This window comes from Amblyraja radiata, chromosome 14 (genome assembly GCF_010909765.2).
Source record: "Amblyraja radiata isolate CabotCenter1 chromosome 14, sAmbRad1.1.pri, whole genome shotgun sequence".
In the NCBI taxonomy this organism is placed as follows: domain Eukaryota; kingdom Metazoa; phylum Chordata; class Chondrichthyes; order Rajiformes; family Rajidae; genus Amblyraja; species Amblyraja radiata.
This window is the reverse complement of record NC_045969.1, coordinates 5,449,201-5,471,821: the sequence shown is the minus strand read 5'-3', so window position 1 is coordinate 5,471,821 and position 22,621 is coordinate 5,449,201. Positions and strand designations below refer to the sequence as shown.

The following is a 22,621-nucleotide window of genomic DNA, read 5'->3' as shown; positions in this document are numbered from 1 at the left end:
ACCGGGTCTTGGTGTTAGAGCCCCCGGCGTGCGCTCGCAGAGACCCGCCGCCATTCCAAGCCGCGCGGGGCGGTGCTGTAAGGCCCCGCTCCAGGAACTCTTCAACCCCGCAACTCGGGCGGGAGAAGTCGCCGTTGCGGAAGCCCTGAAAAGCGGTCTCCCTCCAGGGACCCGCGGGCTACCGGTGTCACTGTCCGCCAAACCCGCAGTTGCAGCCACCGAATCTCCGGAGGTCGGGCCGCAGCAGCGTCCACCACAGCTCCACCCGCTCTGGACTCGGCCAGCTCCGCGACGGTGAGGTGAGTAGTCGGCACCACAGCTCCCGGTCTTCCTGTTGGAGGCCGCTCCTCGTTGCAGCCCCAACGACAACGGAGACCCGACAAAGAAAAGGTCGGGTCTCCCGTGCAGGGAGAGATTTAAACGTTACCCCCAACCCCCCCACACCACCCCCACCCCCCCCCCCCACACACATACCCCAACAAAAAATAACAAAAACTACATAAAAACATAGACATAAAATAATAAAAACGCAGACGGACTGCAGAGGCCGCTGCAGACGAGAGTCGCGCCGCCTACTCCCTCTAGTGGAAACATCCTCTAAGCATCCACTCTATCCCCGCCCCCCCCTCATCCCCCTCCAGGCCTTCAAGAGTCAAGTCATGAAAGTTTATTGTCATGTGTCCTAGATAGGACAATGAAACCAGCACAACAGAATATTGTAGTCATAAATACAAATGCTAGCACCGACTCAGTGGACCGAATGGCCTTCTTCTATGTTGGATGAAACAGAAAGGAGGCGAGTGTAGAATCAAATCTCATCAGACACTGTCCCCAATTCATTGTTATTTTACCATTCAGTCCGTAATCCATTTCAAGTCTATCTGAACCAAATGGGAAAAGATATTTGTCAACAGAATGAAGTCATTGTTCCACTTGACAAGGTCGTTGGTCTTTCAAATGTTAACTTCCCCAGTTTCCTGTTGTTTAATATAAATGGAAATGTTCCCTTGTTGAAAAGGCTGTTGAAAGCTGCTCACCGAACTGGTACATTAATTGTGATTGTAAATTTGTAAGAACAAATGATTTGATGACGAGGATCTTTCTGAACACTAACTCCTGGTTTTTTTCTCTTCTGTGTTGTGAAGCTAATTTAACATTTGTGTGAAACCGAAACAAAAATAATGTGCTGTTTGATGTATACCTGGGAGATTCCCAGAGATAAAGTCATAGAGTGATACAGCGTAGAAACAGGCCCTTCGGCCCAACTTGCCCACACCGGCCAACATGTCCCATCTACACAAGTCCCACCTGCCCGCGTTTGGCCCATATCCCTCCACACCTGTCCTATCCATGTACCTGTCTAACTATTTCATAAACGTTGGGATAATCCCAGCCTCAACTACCTCATCTGGCAGCTCGTTCCATACACCCACCACCCTTTGTGTGAAAAAGTTACCCATCATAGAAACATAAAAACATAGAAAATAGGTGCAGGAGTAGGCCATTCGGCCCTTCGTGCCTGCACCACCATTCATTATGATCATGGCTGATCATCCAACTCAGTATCCTGTACCTGCCTTCTCTCCATACCCCCTGATCCCTTTAGCCACAAGGGCCACATCTAATTCGTTCTTAAATATAGCCAATGAACTGACCTCAACTACCTTCCGTGGCAGAGAATTCCACAGATTCACCACTCTGTGTAAAAAATGATCTTCTCATCTCGGTCCTAAAAGACTTCCCTCTTATCCTTAAACTGTGACCCCTAGTTCTGGACCTCCCCAACATTTTGTAAGTTTCTATAAGAAACTTCTAGAAGAATTTTGTAAGTTTCTATAAGATCTCGCCTCAATCTTCTGAATTCTAGCGTGTACAAGCCGAGTCTATCCAGTCTTTCTTCATATGAAAGTCCTGACATCCCAGGAATCAGTCTGGTGAACCTTCAGGGACTAAAGGGAGTGCAGCGTAGGTTCACGAGGTTAATTCCCGGGATGGCGGGACTGTCATATGCTGCGAGAATGGAGCGGCTTGGCTTGTATACACTGAAATTTAGAAGGATGAGAGGGTATCTCATTGAAACATATAAGATTATTAAGGGTTTGGACACGCTAGAGGCAAGAAACATGTTCCCGATGTTGGGGGAGTCCAGAACCAGAGGCCACAGTTTAAGAATAAGGGGTAAGCCATTTGGAACGGAGATGAGGAAACATCTCTACACCCATAGAGTTGTGAATCTGTGGAATTCTCTGCCTCAGAGGGCGGTGGAGACTGGTTCTCTGGATGCTTTCAAGAGAGAGTTAGATAGGGCTCTTAAAGATAGCGGAGTCAGAGGATATCAAGTCAAGTCAAGTCACTTTTATTTCTATAGCACATTTAAAAAACAACTCTCGTTGACCAAAGTGCTTTACATTGGTGGAGGTACTAACATTATAGGAACTAACACTATAATGGGGAGAAGGCAGGAACGGGGTACTGATTGTGGATGATCTGCCATGATCACATTGAATGGCAGTGCTGGCTTAAAGGGCCGAATGGCCTACTCCTGCGCCAATTGTCTATTGTCCAAACTGAATCCACAATCTGACGATTACTATTTCATTGCAAAATGCCCTAGGATGCCCTGAGACCATGAAAGGTGACGTGCCATTCTAACTTTGTGCCTGCTTGTCGGAGAGAGCCCCAGTCTTGTTTGCTGGCTGCCAGAAGGACTCAAACGTCATCTGCATGTGCATCCATCTTGCCCGCTAATGTGCAGAAGGGGAAGAGTCTCCACAAACTGATAATCAGACTCGCTTGCATCTCAGCCTCTGCGGTACACCGCTAACGTCTTGAAAATGTTTTTCATTTGTGCAGAGCAGCAGAACCAATCTACAGTCCAGGGGATTGCTGGCAGGAGGCCCTGCTCACAAATTAAAGCAGTGCGCTCGTTTATTTTTTCCATTTTCTGTACGAGATAAATGGAAGGGAAAGATAAGTGGGGACTGAGAACCGCAGGGAACACCAGCGATTCGTCGCACCTGCGCAGGTGGGCGGCACGGTGGCGCAGCGGTAGAGTCGCTGCCCTGCAGCCCTCATGCCGCCAGAGACCCGGGTTCGATCCTGACCTCGGGCGCTGTCTGTACGGAGTTTGCACGTTCTGCCCGTGACCGCGTGGGTTTTCTCCGGGTGCTCCAGTTTCGTCCCACAATCCACAGACGTGCAGGTTTGTGGGTCAATTGACCTCTGTGCATTACCCCTGGTGTGATGGATGGTCGGGGCGGACCAGGTGGGGCGAAGGGCCTGTTTCCATGCTGTGTCTCGTCTCTGAACATGACAGTCAGCCGGGCTGCACTAATGGGACGAGGACAGAAACACAGGACTCATAAAAGACAGCGCCCGTAGTCAGGATCGAACCTGGGTCTCTGGCGATGTGAGGCAGCAACTCTGCCCGCTGCGCCACCGTGCCGCCCTACGGAAGACGGGCTGTCAGGTTAACGGGAAAATGAATTTACAGGATCATTAAGTTGAAAAATAAGCCATAAAAACTGTGACTTAAATTCAGTTTTCCGAGTCGATCTAAAACCGTTTTAATCTAACTAGCCCACTTTAAGAAGCAACTGCGCAGCTGGTTCACGTAAAAATCGTACAAGAATTTATATAGCAACCTTCTCGACCCCAGGATATCTAAAAGTGATTTACAGGAATAAAGTATTGGAATAGCCTTGGACTAATGTTCCTGCATCTCTCTCCCTGCCAAGTCTTGACTGGAATGCAGGGGTGAAAGAGAACATAAACTTCATCCACCATCAAACTAAGCTGGCAATGTTCACAGTTGATAGTAAAGGGCCTGTCCCACTTGGCCGTCATTTGCGCATCATTTACGCGTCATATGTGAAATAGGTCGACGCGCCGTGACGCGTGGGGGGCACGTGGGTGACGCACGCATTGCACGTGGTGAGGCGTGGAATCGCATGTAACGAAATCCTCGCTCGTCATCTGCGTGACGTATCGCGTATGCACGCTGACGCATTGGCGTCGCACGCTGGCGTACCGACGTCTCACGTGTATCGCGTGGTGTTGCATGGTTACATCACCCGTGTGTCAACGTCCATAACCATGCGTCGCCGCGTGCCGCAAGGTATTCTAATGACGTCACGCGCACCAGATGGCTGTGCTGACGCGTGATTTGCACGCGACATCTCGCATCACGACGCATCGACCTATTTTACATATGAGGCGCAAATGACGGCCAAGTGGTACAGGGCCTTAAGTCTCTGGACCAGGCGTCACTCTGGAAACTCCTCTCCGATATCACTTTCGTTTTCGATTTAGTTTCAGAGATACAGCGCGGAAACAGGCCCTTAGGCCCACCGAGTCCGCGCCGACCAGCGATCTCCCGTACAGTAGTTCTACCTTACACACACGAGGGACAATTTACAGAAACCAATTAACCTACCAGTCCTTGAAACCCACGCGGCGACGGGGAGAACGTGCAAACTCTGCGCAGACAGTTCACAAGTTTATGTCTGAAGAAGGGTCTCAACCCGAAACATCGCCCATTTCTTCTCTCCAGAGAAGCTGCCTCACCCGCTGAGTTACTTCAGCATTTTGTGTCTACCTTTCTAAGTTGTAGGAGAAGTATTACGCCATTCGGCCCATCAAGTCCAGTTTGGTTTAGTTTGGTCTAGAGTTACGGCGCGGAAACAGGACCAGCGATCACCCACACACTAGTTCTACCCTACACACGATATGATACGATACAATAGAACTTTATTCATCCCACGTGGGACAAGTTACATTTACACTAAAGCCAATGAACCTACAAACCGGTACGCCTTTAGAGTGCGGGAGGAAACCGCAGATCTTGTGGTCATGGGGAAAACGTGCAAACTCCACACAGACAGCACCCGTAGCCGGGGTCGAACCCGGGTCTCCGGCGCTGCTAGCGGTGCAAAGCAGCAACTCTACCGTTGCGCCACCGTACCGAACCCGGAGCGCGTAGACAATTTGCCATTGATTATTTTCACGTGTAACATCTCAAAGCGTTTGCAGGTACCCTGATTAAAAATAGTGAACACACTGGGCTCTGACAGAGAATGAAAGGCATCTTTGATTACAGACTGGGAGTGTGTGTGTGTTTTTTATTTTTGTCTTAATCTTCAGGCTGCATTGGCGTCTCAATCTGGGTAACAGCTGGCGATCATTTCAGAACCAGCCCTTGTTGTGTCGAAAAAACAATTTCAACAAATTCCATTTATCTCTATCTCAGTGCAAGCGCTCTGCTTGCCTCCTGTCCTCCGAGCAGCACAAGTAGATTGTCACAGTGTATTATTGACTTTTGTGTTAGGTTCGTTTGAACCGAGAGAGAGTGAGAGAGGGGTGGATGGAAGAAAGATCAATGGCTGGGGGATGAGGCCCAGACTGCAATCTGGGCTCCATTAAATCTTCAAATGAATTGATTTTTATCTCTTGTCTTTTATCTAGCCGTCCTTCAAGTGACAATTTCTCTGGGCAAAGTGGAACTCAGTGTGGGCGAATCCAAGTTCTTCACGTGCACAGGTAGGTGCAAAGATCACCACGGTAACAGAGTCACAGAGAGAGGCGTCGAGAAGTCAGAGGAGGCGCTGTTCGTCCCGCTGGGGCGTAAACCGCCCAAGCGAAATACGGGGCGCTGCTCCTCCAATTTGCGCTGGGGCTCACCCTGACAACGGAGGAGGCCCCAGGACAGAAAGGTCAGATCGGGAATGGGAGGGGGAGTTGAAGCAAAGATCCTATAGCGAGCAAGATAGATCACTTGACGAAAAAGGACGTAGTACGGTCATGGGTAATTTTTGGCCCCATTCCCGTAACCGGATTCCGTCTCCGCACCAAAGATCCCGTAGCGGAGCAAAGATAACTAGTGCGGAGACGGAAGCCGGTTACGGAAACATCCTCGTAAAAATAAAAGTTATTTGGGAAAAATCTTCTCCTCATTTTCAGAATTATAATTTATTAACACAAACTGTTCCCCCGCAACGTTGATTACACTGCGAGTCGAGTCGGGTCGGGTCGGGTCGGGTCGGGTTACTGAAATGGATGAAAAGAAGGCCCACTTTCCGCTCCGTTGCGTACTGCACGTCAGCCCATTGCATTTAGAAGGAGTGGTCTATCTTGCTTGCTTGCTTGATCTTGCTTGCTTGCTTGCTTGCTTGATCTTTGAGCTGAAGTGCTGAAGCCACCGGGAGATCAGGTAGGTTAAGACGGACTGGGCGGTGGTGTTCAGATCCGCTTGGTCTCACCGATGTAGAGAAGTTGACACCTGGAACAGCGGATACAGTAGATGAAGTTGGAACATTGATATGAACATTGACTTCTCTAACTTCAGATAGCTCTTGCTTTCTCTCTCCATCCCCTTCCCCTTCCCAGTTCTTCCTGAATCCGACTACATCCTATCTTTGTCCCACCCCCTCCCCTGACATCAGTCTGAAGAAGGGTCTCGACCCGAAACGTCGCCCGTTCCTTCTCTCCAGAGATGCTGCCTCACCCGCCGAGTTACTCCAGCATTTTGTGTCTACCTTCGATTTAAACCAGCATCTGTGGTTCTTTCCTACACAGAGAGTGGTAGAGTCGTATAGAGTGGAAACAGGCCCTTCAGCCCAACTTGCCCACGCCGACCAACATGCTCCCATCCACACTAGTCCCACCTGCCTGCGTTAGGCCCAAATCCCTCCACACCTGTCCAAATCATGTACCTGTCTAAATGCTTCTTAAATATTGTGAGAGTCCCTGTCTCAACCACCTCCTCTGGCAGCTCGTTCCTTACACCCACCACCCCTTGTGTGAAAAAGTTACCCCTCTGATTCCTATTAAAGCTTCCCCCCTCGCTCCCCCCCCCCCCCCCCCCCCCCCCTCACTTTTTACCTATGTCCTCCGGTTCTCGACCCCCCTACTCTGGGCAAAGGAATCTGTGTCTTTAACCGATCTAATCCACTCTCGATCTTGTACACAGTCTCTCATGTGATCTCCTGATCCCTGACCTATTCCCCTCATGTACATATTCCCCTCATGTACATAAGATCACCCCTCAGCCTCCTGCTCTCATAGGAATTATGTCCTACCCCTATCGTTTATCGAGAGATCCTAGCACTGTTTTGGCCAATGCAGGTCTTGGCCAGGCTGGGGCAGGGCTCTGTTCCTGAGAACTGTTCGTAGGCCGACGGCCCCAAGGTAGCCTGAATATCCATCACGCTGGTCTTCCCAAACACGTGTACGGGATGGATATTCATGCGTTATAAGAAGCAGAAATAGGCCATTCGGCCCATCAAGTCTACTCCACCACTCAATGATAGCTGATCTACCAACGTTGGCCGATGTGGGCAAGTTGGGCCATAGGGCCTGTTTCCACGCTGTATCACTCCTTGATTCTCCAACAACGAGAATCTTTGAGGTACAGAAGGTCATAAGGTCATATAGGTGATAGGAGCAGAGTTAGGCCATTCGGCCCATCAAGTCTAACTCCGCCATTCAGTCATGGCTGATCTATCTCTCCCTCCTAACCCTATTCCCCTGCCTTCTCCCCATAACCTCTGACAACCGTACTAATCAAGAATCTATTATTAAAAAATATCCACTGTCTTGGTCTCCACTGCAATGAATTCCACAGGTTCACCACCCTCTGACTAAAGCACTGTGCTAAAGTACTAGAGCAACATTGCAAACACATTTGGGTAAGTGCGTGGATAGGAAAGTTCCTAGGAGTGAGGAGGATGAGGGGTGATCTTATAGCGGTGTATAAAATCTTGAGAGGAATAGATCAGGTAGACGCACAGAGTCTATTGCCCAGAGAAGGGGAATCGAGGACCAGAGCACCTAGGTTTAAGGCAGTGGTTCTTAACCTGGGGGGGCGTGACCCCCTAGGGGGGGTCGTTTGAGGCTTTGCCGGGGGTCATGAAGGTGACACAAATAAAATATCAATTTGTTGAGCCCATGTTTAGGAACCTAACAAAGGTACATACCACATACAGTATTTTGTTCACGTATGCGCGTACTGGTGCAAAAAAGGTTAAGATGTTTTCAAGAGAGAGTTAGATAGAGCTCTTAGGGCTAAGGGAATCAAGGGATATGGGGAGAAAGCCGGAGTGGGGTACTGATTTTGGATGATCAGCCATGATCATATTGAATGGCGGTGCTGGCTCGAAGGGCCGAATGTCCCACTCCTGCAAGTATTTGCCTATCTTTCTATAGCGCTCATGTGTGAGAACTGGAATTTGACGTCTGGAAGTGAAATGGAAACAGTTTCAGCGGCTAGTTCTGAAAGGGAATGATGTTATCTAATCTAATTTGTGCTTACACAGCTCAGCCTGGGATTTTGTCTGTTAGTGTTCTTGTGAGGTGTCATTGCAGATCGCAGGACATTGAATATGCGACATACATTTGTGCTTTAATTAAGAACGAACAGCTGCATTAATAATACAAGACCATCCACTTTATCAAACGGCAAGCAATTGGACAAGGTCATTGCTGTTCAGTGGGTAAGGGTGTCCTTGTACACAAATCAGTGTGAGGACAATCGGCAATGAAAAGAGAAAAATGGTGGAGTGTCCTTTAGTTTTTAGTTTTAGAGATACTGCGTGGAAACAGGCCCTTCAGCCCACCCCGTCCGCGCCCACCAGCGATCCCCTCCCCCCCCCCCCCCCCTTTTTCACACAGAGAGTTGTGAGTCTGTGGAATTCTCTGTCTCAGAGGGCGGTGGAGGCCAGTTCTCCGGATACTTTCAAGAGAGAGCTAGATAGGGCTCTTAAAGATAGCGGAGTCAGGGGATATGGGGAGAAGGCAGGAACGGGGTACTGATTGGGGATGATCAGCCACGATCACATTGAATGGCGGTGCTGGCTCGAAGGGCCGAATGGCCTACTCCTGCGTCTATTGTCTATTGTCCACTATTTCTATCCTACTCGCTGGGATAAACTTTACAGAGGCCAATTCGCCTACAAACCCGCACGCCTTCGGGATGTGGGAGGAGTCTGGTGCACCCTGAGAAAACCCCCGCGCAGTCACAGGGAGAGCGTGCAAACTCCGTACAGACAGCCCCCCCCCCCCCCCGTAGCCAGGATCGAGACCCGGTTCTCTGGCGCTGCGAGGTAGTAACTCTACCGCTGCGCCACTGTGCTGCCCCAAAGATGAGCAAGACACTCGGCATACACACGAGGAAGGGTCCCAGCCCGAGATGTCACCTTTCCATCAATTTCTCAACAGATGCTGCCTTGACCCCACTTGGTTACTCCAGCACTTTATATTTTCTCCCAGATGAAATTGCTAGTGCATCAGGTCATGTGTGCATCTGAGTAACCGCCCAGCCAAGAAAGGCCATGTTAGCTTTTTAGTTTAGAGATACAGCGCGGAAACAGGCCCTTCGGCCCACCCGATCCACACCGACCACCGATCCCCGTACACTGGCACTATCAAAAGATCGTAAGATCTTAAGTGATAAGAGCAGAATTAGGCCATTCAGCCCATCAAGTCTACTCCGCCATTCAATCATGGCTGATCTATCTCTCCCTCTTAACCCTATTCTCCTGCCTTCTCCCCATAACCTCTGACACCCATACTAATCAAGAATCTATACATCTCTGCCTTAAAAATATCCATTGACTTGGCCTCCACAGTACCACCCTCTGACTACAGAAATTTCTCCTCACCTCCTTCCTAAAAGAACGTCCTTTAATTCTGAGGCTATGACCTCTGGATCTAGACTCTCCCACTAGTGGAAACATCCTCTCCTCATCCACTCTATCCAAGCCTTTCACTATTCTGTATGTTTCAATGAGGTCCCCCCCCCTCATTCCTCTAAACTCCAGCGAGTGCAGGCCCAGTGCCGACAAACGCTCATCATAGGTTAACCCCTGTCATTCCTGGGATCGTTCTTGTAAACCTCCTCTGGACCTCCACAGCCAGCACTATCCTTCCTCAGATACGGTGCCCAAAACTGCTCACAAGATTCCAAATGTGGCCTGACCAGCGCCTTATGACATACGATGAAAGAATGGGTCGACTGGGCTTGTATTCGCTGGAATTTAGAAGGATGAGAGGGCATCTTATAGAGACTTATAAAATTCTTAAAGGATTGGACAGGCTAGATGCAGGAAAAATGTTCCCGATGTTTGGGGGAGTCCAGAACCAGGGGTCACAGCTTAAGAATAAGTGGTAGGCCATTTAGGATTGAGATGAGGAAAAACTTTTTCAGAGTTGTGAACCTGTGGGATTCTCTGCCACAGAAGGCAGTGGAGGCCAATTCCCTGGATGTATTCAAGAAAGAGTTGGACATAGCTCTTCGGGCTGACGGAATCAAGGGATATGGGGAAAAATCAGGAACGGGGGGGGGGGGGGGATATTGATTTTGGATGATCAGCCATGATCATATCGAATGGCGGTGCTGGCTCGAAGGGCCGAAAGGCCTACTCCTGCGCCTATTGTCCCATGTTTCGATGTTTTTGTACGTTATCGAGCCTCAGCATTGAGGCTGTAACTTTATCCCTGAGGATTTATTTCAGTAGATTAATAAACAGCATCTCTCGATCGGTGAAGAGACTGACACAGGCCCAACACTGAAGAGACAGACTCTCCCCCTCTGTAACACGCTGCACACATTTCAATTCCTGCCCGTGTGCGCGGTGTGCTGTAATGAGGTTGCTCTCACAGCTCCGTTTCCCACTGTGCCGTTTCTATTTATGAGATTGTGTTGTGAACGTTACTTTGTAGTTCAGCTCCCCGCGGTGACTTTAGAAGCAGCCGTTTTTTATGAAACAAACAGCTAGCTTGTAAAGATAATCACTTTGATAAAAGACAAAATCCAAAAAATAAAATATAGACGCACACAGTCATTGTTTAAGGGATTCGGTTAAAAATGAAATTTAACGAAGTCAAGCTGTTTTTTAAAAAAACATATGAGCTGATCCATCCAGATCATTGACCACGGAGAACACTTGTTCTGAAGAATTTTTATCTATCCCTTTAATTCATTCACATGGACTGATTCCATCACCCCCCCTCTTCTGCTGATCCTTCCGACTGCTTCAATCTTGCCGTCTCCCACCCTTATACCTCGCAGATTTTTTACTTATCGTCATTTCAAGGAGACAACTTCTCAACTAAGACTTCACAAGGCGGAGGACTGAGTTGAAGCGAAAGAATTAGTCTAGTTTAGTTTAGTTTGGAGATAGAAACATAGAAAATAGGTGCAGGAAGAGGCCATTTGGCCCTTCGAGCCAGCACCGCCATTCATTGCCATCATTGCTGATCGTCCCCAATCAATAACCCGTGCCTGCCTTCTCCCCATATCCCTTGATTCCACTAGCCCCTAAAGCTCTATCTAACTCTCTCTTAAATCCCTCCAGTGATTTGGCCTCCACTGCCCTCTGTGGCAGGGAATTCCACAAATTCACAACTCTCTGCGCGAAACGTTTCTTCTCACCTCAGTCTTAAATGGCCTCCCCTTTATTCTAAGACTGTGGCCCCTGGTTCTGGACTGGCCCAACATTGGGAACATTTTTCCTGCATTTAGCTTGTCCAGTCCTTTTATAATGTTATATGTTTCTATAAGACGTCCCCTCATCCTTCTAAACTCCAGTGAATACAAGCCTAGTCTTTTCAATCTTTCCTCATATGACAGTCCCGCCATCCCAGGGATCAATCTCGTGAACCTATGTTGCACTGCCTCAATTACAAGGATGTCCTTCCTCAAATTAGGAGACTGTATGCAGATAGGGCACGTAAACGGGCATTTCGGCCCACCGAGTCCGCGCCGACCAGCGATCCCCCCCGCATGCTAACACTATCCTACGCACACTAGGGACAATTTCTACATTTGTACCAAGACAATTAGCCTACAAACGTGCAAACACCTCCGGGGATACGTCCGTGCCCGGGTGGGGTTAGAAAGGGACTACGCCCTGTCCACGGGCACCCTGGGGGAGTTCCGGGAACGCTGGTCTCCGCAGAGTGTTGAATGTATCCTCAATAAGGATTGTAACATAGTTGTGCAGTAGTTTATTAAGGATATATGTTTATTAAGGGTATATTGTATTATGGTGGTGGGTTCTGGTTTGTTTTATTATAGTGTAATATTATTTTTTAATAATTGAATAAATTTTTTGATTAAAAAAAACAAAAAAACCTGCAAACACACTAACACTATCCTGCACACACTAGGGGACAATTTCTACATTTACACCAAGCCGATTAACCTACAAACCTGCCCGTCTTCGGAGTGTGGGAGGAAACCGGAGCACCCGGGGTAAACCCGCGCAGGTCACGGGGAGAACGTACACAAACTCCGTACAGACAGCGCCCGTAGTCAGGGTCGAACCTGGGTCTTCGGCGCTGCGAGGCAGCAACTCTACCGCTGCGCCACCGTGCCGCCCGACCCTGAAACGTTTCTCTCCCCGCAGATGCTGCCTGACCTGCTGGTTGTTTCCAGCGCCTTTCTCTTTTATTGCTCACTGAAAACGTCAGCCTAAAGGACATTGGGGGTGCGACTACAATTTGGGAATAGTGTAGCTGGGACATGTTGGTCGGTGTGGGCAATTTGGGCCGACGGGCCTGTTTCCATGCTGTAAGCCTCTACGACTCTATGACCATGAGTGACTGACACAGACCAAACCAGAAAGGGATTTTAATCTCTAGTGTGATGCTGGAAGACAAGAGAATCACTGTCCTCCAGATTAAATATTACTGATTGTAAGCCGCGTTGTCACCTTCCCCGCAGCGAACAACGAACCGTTCTACATTTCCTTGAACATTGTCTGCTTTGATCTGGGTTTTCACACCTTATAACCATATAACCATATAACAATTACAGCGCGGAAACAGGCCATCTCGGCCCTTCAAGTCCGTGCCGAACACTTATTTTCCCCTAGTCCCATCTATCTGCACTCAGACCATAACCCTCCATTCCTTTCCCGTCCATATACCTATCCAACTTATTTTTAAATGATAAAATCGAACCTGCCTCCACCACTTTCACTGGAAGCTCATTCCACACAGCTACCACTCTCTGAGTAAAGAAGTTCCCCCTCATGTTACCCCTAAACTTCTGTCCCATAATTCTCAATTCATGTCCTCTTGTTTGAATCTTCCCTACTCCCAATGGGAAAAGCTTATCCACGTCAACTCTGTCTATCCCTCTCATCATTTTAAAGACCTCTATCAAGTCCCCCCTTAACCTTCTGTGCTCCAAAGAATAAAGACATAACCTGTTCAACCTTTCTCTGTAACTTAGTTGCTGAAACCCAGGCAACATTCTAGTAAATCTCCTCTGTACTCTCTGTATTTTGTTGGCATCCTTCCTATAATTACACCTTATCCTTCTATATCTTTATGTCTCGAAGGGCCGAATGGCCTATTCCTGCATCTATTGTCTATTGCCTATTGTCTCCCTCTCACCTCACTCCGACGAAGGGTCTCGACCCGAAAAAGGTCGCCCATTCCTTCTCTCCAGAGATGCTGCCTGATCCGCTGAGTTACTCCAGCATTTTGTGCCTGATGTCGAAACAAAAGAGGAGATTGTCGAACAATTACATGAAGGATGAGGTTAATGCACTTGAAAACAATGCCATTCAGTCTCTGACACCGACAGGCAGGCAGTGTTTTGTTAATATCATTGTTGCGCATCAGAGATTAGATTTAATTTTGACAAGTCCTTTGTTCATCAGTGGGTATTGTTACATGAGAGAAACTGTAATCAGATTCAATACACAACTCAGAGTAGAGAGGTGACGAATGGAAAAGATCATTATAGACAATAGGTGCAGGAGTAGGCCATTCGGCCCTTCGAGCCAGCACCTCCATTCAATATGATCATGGCTGATCATCCACAATCCGTACTCCGTTCCTGCCTTCTCCCCATATCCCCTGACTCCGCTATCTTTAAGAGCCCTATCTAGCACTCTCTTGAAAGTATCCAGTGAGCCGGCCTCCACCACCCTCTGAGGCAGAGAATTCCTCAGACTCACAACTCTCTGTGAGAAAAAGTGTTTCCTCGTCTCCGTTCTAAATGGCCTACCCCTTATTCTTAAACTGTGGCCCCTGGTTCTGGACTCCCCCAACATTGGGAACATGTTTCCTGCCACTAGCGTGTCCAAACCCTCAATAATCTTATATGTTTCAATAAGATTCCCTCTTATCCTTCTAAACTCCAGTATACAACCCCAGCCCCTCCATTCTCTCAGCATATGACAGTCCTGCCATCCCGGGAATTAACCTGGTGAACCTACGCTGCGTTCCCTCAATAGCAAGAATGTCCTTCCTCAAATTAGAGGACCAAAACTGCACACAATACTCCAGGTGTGTCATCATTTTAGTGCAACACAGTACGGTGGCGCAGCGGTAGAGTCCCTGACTCACAGCGCCAGAGACCCGGGTTCGATCCTGACTATGGGCTGCGGCCTGTACGGTGTTTGTACGTTCCTCCCGTGACCTGCCTGGGTTTTCCCCGAGATCGGCTTCCTCCCACACTCCAAAGACGTGCAGGTTTGTAGGTTAATCGGCTTAGTAAATTCTCAATGTGAATGAACAAGTACATACATCAATGGATAAGTCGACAAATAGATACATGGATAGATGGATAAACAAATAGATAGATGATTGAATAATACGTATAATAAATAAATTAAAAAATAAATCAATGGACAAGCTAGAGGCAGGAAACGTGTTCCCGATGTTGGGGGAGTCCGGATGGGGAAACGCTTTTTCTCACAGAGAGTGGTGAGTCTGTGGAATTCTCTGCCTCAGAGGGCGGCAGAGGCCAGTTCTCTGGATACTTTCAAGAGAGAGCTAGATAGGGCTCTTAAAGATAGCGGAGTCAGTGGATCCGGGGAAAAGGCAGGAACGGGGTACTGATTGTGGATGATCAGCCATGATCACATTGAATGGCGGTGCTGGCTCGAAGGGCCGAATGGCCTACTCTTGCACCCATTGTCTATTGTCTAAATAAATAAGAATAATATGAATGAATAGCTGAATCAATAAATACAAAGATATGTAAATGAGACCCCCATGCTGTGGAATACCCTACGGAGAGGTCCATGAGAGACACCCACTCACTCAATTGATATTTTCAAACGGCAGCTAAAAACCTATCTTTTTAATCAAGCTTTTAACTGATTTTACTCTGTATTTGACCTCAGTATTTTTGTTTTTTGTCCTTTAACATTCTCACTTTTATATCTTAAATATTTATATAAATCTGTGGTTTTTATGCTATTAACCGCCTCGGTCCTCACAGTTTTAAATTGAATTTTTGTAGACCTGTATAAAAAGTGCTATATAAATAAAGTTATTATTATTATTTAGAAATCATTTGATACATAAACTAACAATTGCCAGGCTGGGAGCTGGCATAGAGGTGATGGGCTGAATGGTCTGCATCTTTAGCTTAGTTTAGTTTAGTTTAGAGATACAGCGCGGAAACAGGCCCTTCGTCCCAACAAGACTGCGCTGACCAGCGATCCCCGCGCACTAACACTATCCCACACACACACACACACACACACACACACACACACACACGAGGGACAATTTTACATTTATACCAAGCCAATTAACCTACAAAGGGAGGAAACGGAAGATCACGGAGAAAACGCATTCCGTGCGATCTCCGTACAGACGGCAGCCGTGGTCGGGATCGAACCCGGGTCTCTGGCGCTGCGAGGCAGCGACTCTACCTCTGCGCCACCCGTAACTGTGTAGCGTGAGGATTATCACCTCTTCCATTCCTCACCTCCCTGCTCTGTGTATTGAATCTGATTACACAATGATGTTTCTCTCATGAAACAATACCCAGCGATGTACAAAGGACTTTTCACAATTGAACCTAATTGTGAAAACCTAACCTCTGATGCAGAACAATAATAATAATAGCAAAACACTGCCTGTCCGTGTCAGAGACTGAATACCATTGTCTTCCACTGTCAAGTGCATTAACTTCATCTTTCATGACAATTGTTTGACAATCTTCTCTTTTGGTCACGGGGAGAACGCACAGACAAGCACCCGTAGTCGGGTTCGAACCCCGGGTCTCTGGCGCTGTGAGGCAGCGAGTCTACCGCGGTGTCACCGGGCCGCCAACCGCTGAGGGTTTCCAGCTCCCTGTTATGTTCTGAGGGGGAGCAGAGTCGGCGTCGTTCCCTCCATGGGGGACACCCCAAGTGCTGAATCGATCAGCTGATCCCTTGCCTGGGATCGCTCCCACCGCGACCACCGCGGACTTTAGCGTCAAGAGCTCACAGTCGGGAGAGGCTAGGTGGGAAGCTCCAACGTCGTGGACGGTTCGACCAGCCCAGACGCGAGGTTCGATCGCCCGGCGCAGGGGAGCTGACATCCCCCCCTATGCGGGAGCAGATCGCCTGAGGGCGGAGGGCCTGAACGCCGCCGGCTACGGGAATCAAGATCAACCCGTCAACGGGGGCTCGAGGCCCATGACCGAGGAAGAACAAAAGGAAGAGACTTGAACTTGATTTTGCCTTCCATCACAGTGAGGAATGTGTAGGAGTCACTGTGGTGGACGCGCATGTTAAAATGTGTTTTTTTGAGTGATCTGTTGCTTTTAATTGTATGACTGACCTGGCCAATGAAATTCCTCGTATGTTGCAAAACATACTTGGCGAATGAAGTGCGATTCTGATTCTGATTCTGATCAGATTTCACCGCGAGGCTCAACTGGGATTGTTCATTCTGGTGGATAACACAATTGAAGGAACCTTCAGTTGCCTGGGCCAAGATGTGAGCAATATGGGTTAAAAAAACCCAATGTGAATAAAAGGTTTCCAATGCACGCTATTCTGCTGAAGGAAAATTACCGGTGGAGAAAAAAAAGAGAATTGATTATCATCCCGCAAATGCAACAACTGTGCGGCTCGATACCTTGAAGTCGACATGCGGTGCAGCAGAGAGAAGCCAAGATTACCCTGGAAAGCTCCTTTCATGTAACAAATTGTTCCAAGGGAGGCAGAAATGAATATCAGACTAAATCTGATCCGTAGATGCACACAAATTGCTGGAGTAACTCAGTGGGACGGGCAGCGTTTTTTGTGGGGGGTTTTTATGTCTTTATGTGGGGGAAGAGGGTACGGTAAAGGGGATACCGTCCTTCAGTCGCTTCCTGGAGAGGATGCGACTATTATTCGACTCGCATCCTTGCCCCCCCCCCCCCCAGTGGCCTACCTACTGGATTGGCGCGGCCTTTCCTGCCGTGTTGACTCCTTCTACACCTCACGCTGCCTCGGCAAGGCCAGCAGCATCATCAAGGACGAGTCGCACCCTGGCCACTCCCTCTTCTCCCCACTCCCATCGGGCAAAAGGCACAGAAGCGTTAAAACGCACACCTCCAGATTCAGGGACCGTTTCTTCCCAGCTGTTATCAGGCAACTGAATCATCCTACCACAACCAGAAAGCAGTCCTGAACTACTTCCTACCTCATTAGTGACCTTCGGACTATTTTTGGTCGCCCTTTGCTGGCTTTACCTTGCACTAAACGTTAATTCTCTAATCGTGTATCTATACACTGTAAATGTCTCGATTGTAATCATGTACAGTCTTTCCACTGACTGGTTAGCAGGCAACAAAAGCTTTTCACGTGACAATAAACTAAACTAAACTAAACAAACGAACATTGATTTTGAGAGGAATTTTTTTGCGTAACATCAAAGCAATTGGTGAGAATTCCAATGGATGTATAAATAGGGACTAAAGTGGCTGAGGTCGATGTGGAATCTCTGGAGTACAAGGCTGGTGAATAAGTAAGTAAGTTAGTAAGTAAGTAAGTTTATTGGCCAAGTATTCACATACAAGGAATTTGCCTTGGTGCTCCGCCCACAAGTAACAACATGACATACAGTGACAGTTACGAATGACTCAGAAAACACTAAACATTGATAATAATCAAACATTAATGATAAAACACCATTGATCAAGCATGTGAACCAACAAAATACCAGATCAAAGGGAGGCTACAGATTTTTGGCTGTTGAGTAGAGCAACTACTCGTGGATAAAAGCTGTTTTTATGTCTGGCTGTGGCAGCTTTGACAGTCCGGAGCCGCCTTCCAGAGGGAAGTGATTCAAAGAGTTTGTGGCCAGGGTGAGAGGGGTCAGAGATGACCTTGCCTCGCCAGAGATAACTTACACTGAACAAAGAAACATTAAATATGCTAAATTCATTCCTTTGCATAGAAACATAGAAAGATAAGAAAAATAGATGCAGGAGTAGGCCATTCGGCCCTTCAATATGATCATGGCTGATCATCTAAAACCAGTACCCCATTCAGTCTTCACTGTGGAGGACTCTAGAAAATAACACAGACTCAAAGTAACATTGATGAAATTATGATTACTCTTCCCCAGAACTTTCATGGCTACATTATTAATTATATCTCTCCTTGAACAATAGCAGATCAAACTCACTGATGTCGTCGATCAATGATGCAGATATGAACTCATCCTTGAGCGGACTTTGCTGGCTTTACCTTGCACTAAACATTATTCCCTTATCCTGTATCTATTCAAACACTCAATTGTAACCCTGTATTGTATTTCCGCTGACTGGATAGCATGCAACAAAAGCTTTTCACTGTACCTCGGTACACATGACAATAAGCTAAACTAAACCTCCAGACTATTGCATGAAAAATTTGGTTTCACAGTGAATATATAGATTAAAATGGACCTACGCTGCACTCCCTCAATAGCAAGAATGTCCTTCCTCAAATTAGGAGACCAAAACTGCACACAATACTCCAGGTGTGGTCTCACTGGGGCTCTGTGCAACTGCAGAAGGATAGGAGCCGTCCCATATAGGACAATGAAATTCCTGCTTCAATGTCTCGGACTGACAGTGAACCGCTCTCCGAGAACAAATCAGACGATTTTTCTTGTTGCTACTTGGAACAATTAGTCTGCAGAAAAGCCCCTTGTTGCAAGGAATTACCGTAATGAAAGCGGTAATTAGCCGAGAGAGAGAGAATAAACCATCCCCCAATAGAAGGAAGTGGCCGGATATCCATTAGAGGAAGTCAGAACCTGTTAGATTGTCCCTGACTACGTATTGCCTGATGTTCTAACAAAATATTCGACAAGCGAGATCAATAGACCTAATTATCTGCTGGAATTAAGCCAATTGGTCTTCACCAGCAACAAACTGTTCCATCAGCGTCTCTGTGGCAGAAGATGTCGATGCAACACCATCCTTTTTTTAAAGAGATACGGAACGGAGACAGGCCCTTCAGCCCACCAAGTCCTCGCCTATCAATGACCACCCCGCACACTAGCACTATCCTACACGCAATTTACCATTTTCACCAAAGCCAATTAACCTACAAACCTGCACGTCTTTGGAGAGTGGAAGGAAACCGGAGCACCCGGGGAAAACCCACGCAGGTCACGGGGAGAAGGTACAAACTCCGTACAGACAGCACCCACAGTCGGGATCGAACCTGGGTCTCTGGCACTGTAATGCCCCTGTCCCACTTAGGAAACCTGAACGGAAACCTCTGGAGACTTTGCGCCCCACCGTGAGGTTCCCGGAGGTTGCAGGTAGTGGAAGCAGGTAGGGAGACTGACAAAAACCTCCGGGAACCTCCGGGTACCGCACGGAAACCTTGGGTGGGGCGCAAAGTCTCCAGAGGTTTCCGTTCAGGTTTCCTAAGTGGGACAGGGGCGAAAGTGGGGCAGGGGCATTACAGCGCCAGAGACCCAGGTTCGATCCCGACTGTAGGTGCTGTCTGTACGACCACTCTTCCGAAGAAGTGTCCCGACCCGCAACATCACCTATCCAAGTTCTCCAAGGATGCTGCCTGACCCACTGAGACACTCCAGCGTTTCATGTCATTCCTATGGAGTTCCATGTTTTGTGTAGGCGGGAAATGCAGGTGCAGGTTTTCACCGAAGATGGAGACATAATGCTGGAGTAACTCAGCGGGAGAGGATCTGAAGAAGGGTCTCGACCCACCCATACCTTCTCTCCAGAGATGCTGCCTGACCCGCTGAATTACTCCAGCATTTTGTGTTTTTCCTGTAAGCGTCGGCACGGTGGCGCAGCGGCAGAGTTGCGGCCTCACAGCACCAGAGACACGGGTTCGATCCTGACCACGGGTGCTGTCTGTACGGAGTTTGCACGTACGTTCTCCCCGTGACCGGCGTGGGTTTTCTTCGAGATGTTCGGTTTCCTCCCACACTCCAAAGGCGTATAGTGTTGTAGGTTAATTGACTTGGTGTATAGACTTGGACACACTCGTGTGTGTAGGGTAGTGCTGATGATCGGGGGATCGCTGGTCGGCCTGGACTCGGCCAGCCTAAGGGCCTGTTTCCACTGTATCTCTAAACCAAACTAAACTTCTGGTTATTAACACAAAAAGCTGGAGTAGCTCAGAGGGACAGGCAGCATCTCTTGAGAGAAGGGATGGATGACATCGAGGGTCGAGACCCTTCTTCAGACTGGGATAAACTTCTCATATTCTCAACGTTAGTTTAGTTTCGTTCAGAGATACAGCACGGAAACAGGCCCTTCGGCCCACCGGGTCCGCGCCGCCCTTAGATCCCCTCACACTAACACTATCCTACACCCACTAGGGACAATTTTTACATTTGTACCAAGCCAATTAACCTACAAACCTGTACGTCTTTGGAGTGTGGGAGGAAACCGAAGATCTCGGAGAAAAAACCCACGCAGGTCACGGGGAGAACATAGAAACATAGAAAATAGGTGCAGGAGTAGGCCATTCGGCCCTTCGAGCCTGCACCACCATTCAATATGATCATGGCTGATCATTCAGTATCCTGTACCTACCTTCTCTCCATACCCCCTGATCCCTTTAGCCACAAGGGCCACATCTAACTCCCTCTTAAATATAGCCAATGAACTGGCCTCAACTACCTTCTGTGGCAGAGAATTCCAGAGATTCACCACTCTCTGTGCGAAATCTCTGGGATTTACGTACAAACTCCGTACAGACAGCAGCCGTAGTCGGGATCCAACCCGGGTCTCCAGCGCTGTAAGGCAGCGACTCTACCGCAGCGCCACCGTGACCGCCTTCGTTGGTCATGGCTCATTGCATTGACTTACTGTCTTTTGTCCTTCCAGCTATCGGAGAAGCCATCAGCATCGAATGGTACAGCCCTGATGGGGAGAAGGTTGTCTCCAACGAGCGGGTGGTGGTGCAGACGGAGGGTGTGCGATCACGGCTGACCATCTACAATGCCAACGAGGAGGATGCCGGCATCTACCATTGCCAAGTGACTGACGCCGATGGGAATTCTCAGGAAGCCACCGTCCGGGTGGAAATCTACAGTAAGCCCATGGCACCATCCGTCACTCAGCAGGGAACGCCGTTGTCCCAAGTTGGTTCCTGTACTTCCTTTGGCTAGCAGATTGTGCAGCACCAGAGTCCCGGGTTCGATCCAGACCACGGGTGCTGTCTGTACGCGGTTTGCACGTTCTCCCTGTGTCCTGTGTGGGTTTGACTCCGGGCGCTCCGGTTTCCTCCCACGCCCCAAAGGCTTACAAGTTTGGAGGCTGCTTGGCTTCGGTAAAGGGTGTAACTTCTGTGCATGTGACATGAAGGTGGATAGCAGGATAGATTGTGCAGGAAGAAACTACAGATGCTGGTTTAAACCGACGATAGACAGAAAAAGCTGGAATTACTCAGCGGTCGAGACCCGAAACGTCCCCTATTTCTTCGCTCCATAGATGCTGCCTCACCCGCTGAGTTTCTCCAGCATTTTTGTCTACCTTCGATTTTTCCAGCATCTGCAGTTCTTTCTTAAACATTCTCCACCACTTTGTGCTGTTTTATTGCATCTGCAGTTCCTTGTTCCAATAAGATGGATTGTTGGTTTGGATGGATTGTTTTGTTCCGTTTAGTTTAGTTTAAAGATAAGAGCACGGAAACAGGCTCTTCGGCCCACCGAGTCCATGCCGGCCAGCGATCTCTGCACATTTGAGTATAGAAGTTGGGATGTAATGTTAAAATTGTACAAAGCATTGGTGAGGCCAATTTTGGAGTATGGTGTACAATTGTGGTCGCCTAATTATAGGAAGGATGTCAACAAAATAGAGAGAGTACAGAGGAGATTTACTAGAATGTTGCCTGGATTTCAGCAACTAAGTTACAGAGAAAGGTTGAACAAGTTAGGGCTTTATTCTTTGGAGCGCAGAAGGTTAAGGGGGGGGACTTGATAGAGGTCTTTAAAATGATGAGAGGGACAGACAGAGTTGACGTGGATAAGCTTTTCCCACTGAGAGTAGGGAAGATTCAAACAAGGGGACATGACTTGAGAATTAAGGGACAGAAGTTTAGGGGTAACATGAGGGGGAACTTCTTTACTCAGAGAGTGGTGGCTGTGTGGAATGAGCTTCCAGTGAAGGTGGTGGAGGCAGGTTCGTTTTTATCATTTAAAAATAAATTGGATAGTTATATGGACGGGAAAGGAATGGAGGGTTATGGTCTGAACGCAGATGTATGGGACTAGGGGAGAATACGTGTTCGGCACGGACTAGAAGGGTCGAGATGGCCTGTTTCCGTGCTGTAATTGTTATATGGTTATTAACACTATCCTACACGCACGAGGGACAATTTTACATTTGTACCGAAGCCAATTGACCTACAAACCTGTA

General features: G+C 48.1%; 1 long non-coding RNA gene across 1 annotated transcript in view; it reads left to right on the top strand.

The window, feature by feature from the left end:
* The first annotated feature begins 5,356 nt into the window (after positions 1 to 5,356).
* The window catches only part of LOC116980308, a 24,969-nt gene continuing 7,704 nt past the window's right edge, over positions 5,357 to 22,621 (top strand). Inside the window, exons 1-2 of the long non-coding RNA XR_004413923.1 lie at positions 5,357 to 5,538; positions 21,089 to 21,295. This is a non-coding gene — a long non-coding RNA (uncharacterized LOC116980308). The remainder of the gene's footprint in view (positions 5,539 to 21,088; positions 21,296 to 22,621) is intronic.